The following is a 5,135-nucleotide window of genomic DNA, read 5'->3' as shown; positions in this document are numbered from 1 at the left end:
CTCTAAGTCGCTAGTTCATTCATTCAATATGTCTTTACTGAGTACCTACTGTGTGTTATAGCTGCTCTAGGCACAGGAGATTCGGGGTGGAGATCAGAGGGGTGATCATCTACCTCTGTCTCCTCGGGGACTCCCATTCACTGGGAGGAGGTGGGGCCATCAACACATCAGGCGGTGAGCACCAGTGGAGAATACAGTCGGGTGAGGGACTAGAGAAGACGGAGCATTTCAGGAAAGGCTCTCTGAGACGTGACCTATGAACTGACCCCCAAAGGAAGGGAGAGAATGAGCCATGAGGATGTCTGGAGACAGAGCATCCTAAGCAGAGAGACAGCAGTGCAAAGGCCCTGAGGCAGGAAGCTGCTTACTCCATTTGAGGACTATCGTGGCTAGAGCAAGGGGGAAGTGGGAAGAGTTGAAGTCAAAGAGAAATCCGCCCGGATAGTGGGGATTTGTGGACCATTGTGAGGACTTTCACTCTGAAAGGGGGAGAAACAGCGGAGGGTTTTGACTGAGGAAGGCTGGGGTCTGACTCAGTGTTAACGGGGTCCCTCTGAGGAACAGGCTGGGGGCGCAGGGGGCAGGATGTGGGTACAGAGACCAGGGAGGAGGCCTCGTGGGGAGGACGGAAGCTGGACTCAAGTAGAAAGAGGAGATGAAGCCTGGGGTCTGGTGGCCTCTCTGCGGTGTCCGGTGCCTCGAACTGGCATCTGCTGGCTCACGTGTGCACAGCACTTCTGCTGGAGACGAGCTTCAAGTCCTAAGTCTGCCCCTTATTAGCTGTGACCTTAACCCACCTGGGCGGTGGCTTCCTTGTCTGTCAGAGGCGGGAACGTGGGGGTGAAGTGAGGCGCTCGGACAGCGCCCGGCACCCGGGAGCATGCCACTTGTGTTCCTGCTGGTGCCGGGCATGCTGCCGCTGTTGGAACCGTCTCCTGACACTGTCATTTGAGGCACGTGCACAGGTACACACGCACCTCCTGGAATGGCCCAAAGCAGACGCTGAATTTTAGGAGCACCTGGGTGGCTCAGTCGGGTGAGCGTCCAACTCTTGATTTTAGCTCAGGTCATGATNCCCTGTGAGAGTCTCTCTTTCTCCCCCACCCCACCCCTCACTCACTTGTGCCCTCTCAAAAAAAAAAAAAAAGCATCCAGCTTTTGATTTCAGCCCAGGTCATATCACGGTTCATGGGATTGAGCCCCAGGTAGGGCTCTGCTCTAACTGTAGAACCTACTTGGGATTCTTTCTCTCTCCTCTCTCTCTCTCTCTCTGCCCCTCCCATGCTTGCACTCTCTCTCAAAATAAAATAAATAAACTTAAAAAAGAAAAGAAAAAAGAAAAAGAAACTTTTAAAAAGGAACTTAATTTTAGAAAGAACTTATTTGGGGGCGCCTGGGTGGCTTAGTCGGTTGGGCGTCCGACTTTCGCTTAGGTCATGATCTCACGGTTCGTGGGTTCGAGCCCTCCCCCTCCCCGAGGGTCCCAGGGAAGCAGGCCACCTGACTAGCAGAGACCACCAGCGAGGAGGTGCTCTTGACCAGGAGCTGGGCCATCACCACTTACTAGCTGGGTGGCCTCAGTCTGGGAGGGGGACCATCACGAGAGGACGGGGTGAATCATGTGGGTAAGAGCTCAGCACAGACGGAGTCAGCACCCAATAAAAGAGAGCTGTAAGGGATCCCGCCCAAACTCCCCTCCCTGTTCTTCCACATCCGCAGAAACCGCCCCCTCCTCTCCTCACCCCCTAGCCTGCCTCCGCGTGCCTGGCTCAGGCGCCTAGTGCTGGCTCCCACTTATTCTGTGGCCAAGAGAGAAACCACGTCTGCTCGAGGCAGTAGCCTCCCCTCTATCAGCTGCTGGCCATTGTGCCGGGACTCCACTTCTCCTCTTGAACATGTCAGTCTGGCGGGGAATGGACATCAAATGAGTAAACATATAATTACACATTGCCATAAGCACTCTGAAGAGAAGGATCTGTGTGTCATGAGAGAGTGTTAACAAAGGTGGCTTGTGTGGCCGTGGCAGCTGAGACCTGGGTAAGGAGGAGCCAACGCAGGGGATGAGAGGGGCACGGAGAATACTCCCAGCAGAGGGAACAGCACACCAGGCCCCGAAGCAGGAGTGAGACATGCCTCTTTTACCCTTCAAAACCTGGGAAGCTCTTGGGGTGCCTAGGTGGCTCAGTCGGTTGAGCATCCAACTTTGGCTCAGGTCATGATCTCACAGTTCGTGGGTTCGAGCCCCATGTCGGGCTCTGTGCTGACAGCTCAGAGGCTGGAGCCCATTTCGGATTCTGTGTCTCCCTCTCTCTCTGACCCTATCCTACTCACACTGTCTGCCTCTCTCAGAAATTAAAAAAAACAACAACAAACAAACCTGGGAAGCTCTTGTTTTCCAGAAGTCTCCCAGGATTGACACTCCCCACGCATACGATTATCCCCTCTCCCTGGCGCTTTCAGGACCCCCATCCATGCAGACCCGCAAGAAAATGGGCATACCGATAAAACCAATGAAAGCTTTTCCTTCAGGACAGAATGATGCCCTAGAATATGCCCTTTCCAGAAGGGACTCCTCCAGTTTGTACGAAATGAGCTCCAGCACGGAGCAGTCCCTCAGTAGATGTGTAACATGAATGCATGCTTCTTTGTTCCTGAGTTCGAGTCCCACATCGGGCTCTCTGCTGTCAGCACAGACCCCATTTCAGATCCTCTGTCCCCCTCTCTCTCTGCCCCTCCCGCACATGATTTCTCTCTCCCTTTCTCAAAAATAAATAAACTTTTTGGGGCGCCTGGGTGGCTTAGTCGGTTAAGCGTACGACTTTTGCTTAGGTCACGATCTCGCAGTTCGTGGTTTCGAGCCCCGCGTCGGGCTCCGTGCTGACTGCCAGCTCAGAGCCTGGAGCCTGTTTCAGAGTCTGTGACTCCCTCTCTCTCGACCCTCCCCTGCTCACGCTGTCTCTCTCTCTCCTAGAAATAAATAAGACATTAAAAAAATAATAATAAAAATAAATAAATAAACTTTTTAAAAAATGTACTGGGGCACCTGGTTGGCTCAGTTAAGCGCCGACTTCGGCTCAGGTCATGATCTCGTGGTTTTTGAGTTCAAGGCCCTCATGGGTTCTGTGCTGACAGCGCAGAGCCCACTTCAGATCCTCTGTCCCCCATTTTTTCTGCCGCTCCTCTGTTCATGTGCCCGCTCTCTCTCTCAAAAATAAACATTTGAAAAATTGTTTGAAAGTATTGATGCATGGCTACATGGATAGATATGTGACGGATGGATGGGTCGTTAAGCAATCAGAGTAAAATGAGTTTTTTAATACTTTTTAAAAACTTTTTTAAGTAGGCTCCACATGCAGTGTGGGGCTCAAACTCGCAACCCTGAAATCAAAAGTTGCACACTCCACCAACAGCAGCCAGGCACCCCACGCAGAGTAAAATGTAAATGGTAGACTCTAAATGGTGGGTACACAGGTATTCACTATAAAATTCTTTCATCTTTGGGGTACCCAGGTGGCTCAGTTGGTTGAGCATCAGACTCTTGATTTTGGCTCAGGCCATGATCCCACGGTTGTGGGATCAAGCCCCGCATGAGGCCTCGGCTGAACATGGAGACTGTTTAAGATTCTCTCTCTCTCTCTCTCTCTCTCTCTCTCTCAGGGTGACTCAGTTGGTTGAGTGTCCTACTTCTGCACAGGTCATGATCTCATGGTTCATGAATTCAAGTCCTGCGTCAGGCTCTGTGCTGACAGCTCAGAGCCTGGGGCCTGCTTTGGATTCTGTGTCTCCCTCTCTCTGCCCCTTCCTGGCTCACACTCTGCCTCTCTCTCTCTCTCTCTCTCAAAAATCAATAATAAACATTAAAAAATATTGTTTAATATTCTCTCTCTCCCTCTGCCCCTCTCCCTGACTCACACTCTCTTACTCAAAAAAAAAATCTTTGTTTGAAATATTTTCAAATCAAAATATTGCAAGGGAAGGGAAGGGCCCTATGTGATAAAAATGATGGTATTCTGCAAATCAGGATAAAACGCAGCAAACGGGAAGTGTCAGGAGCGTCCCCATTACGGTACACATGCAGGCCCCGCCCCCCTGGCGTGGCATCTAGTTCTGACCCAGGCACGGCTTTGTATTTGTTTTCATATTCTGTTTATATGCCTTGTCTCCCCGGGAAGCCTGTAAGTTCCCCAAGGGCCATTTTTGGTCTCTTATTTTCAGTCCCACAACGGATGGAATTTTGGAGCTGGAAGCCATGTTTGTCGTCCTCCCCTGGGGACACCCCACCCCCCTTTATATAGAAGGAAATTCCGGCCCGGAAGGAAAGGAAGCCGCCCACAGGCATATGGTCCTAATAGGAGGCAGGTGCCCCAGCACCCAGACCAGTGCATTCCAGAGGCTTTACAGGCAACTGGGAAAGGTCAGGTTCTATCAATAGACAACCGAGGCCCTGGCCCCTCCGAGCCTCAGTTTTCTCACCCATACAATGGGGACGGCAAGAGGACTTCCGCCTTTGGGCTGTGAGAGGCTGAAATGGTTCTAGCTTTTCACACAGTACTGGAACCTAGTAAGTGCTTAGTAAGCAGTAGCTGCTACCACACATCTGAAAACCACGCCTTCCGTGTCACCGGTCCCCTCTCGTAAAGAGGCCCGCCCTCCTGTCGTCAGTGTGCCTGCCGCCTGAGCCTTCGGTCCTCCTCCCCCGCAGGCACGCGTCTCCCACACGCATCTCCTTCCTCTCTCCTTTGCACGGATCCCCCACCCCCACCCCAGGACACACACTGATGCCAAACAGGAAAAGACTATTTTCCGAATATGCTTTGTAGCTCTCGTTTCTCCTCCACTGCCTATGTGACTTCGGTCGTGNGAGATCATGACCTAAGTGAAAGTCGGACGCCCAACCGACTAAGCCAACCAGGTGCCCCTTCGGTCGTGTTTCTTAACCTGCGGGAGTTTCCATGTGCTTCTCTATAAAAAGGGGCAGTAACAGAACCTCTCACTCGGCTGGGCGGTTGGGAGGATTCGGTGAGGTCACGCGTGGACGGCACCCAGCAGGGAGCCCGGCCGTGCACCATAAATACAAGTTGCCATTGTTATTCCTTTGGTGCCACCCCTCCCACCCCCCCACCATCCACCCCCCT

The sequence above is a fragment of the Crocuta crocuta genome, unplaced genomic scaffold (genome assembly GCF_008692635.1).
Source record: "Crocuta crocuta isolate KB4526 unplaced genomic scaffold, BGI_CrCroc_1.0 scaffold267, whole genome shotgun sequence".
NCBI lineage: Eukaryota > Metazoa > Chordata > Mammalia > Carnivora > Hyaenidae > Crocuta > Crocuta crocuta.
Note: the sequence above shows the minus strand (reverse complement) of the source record.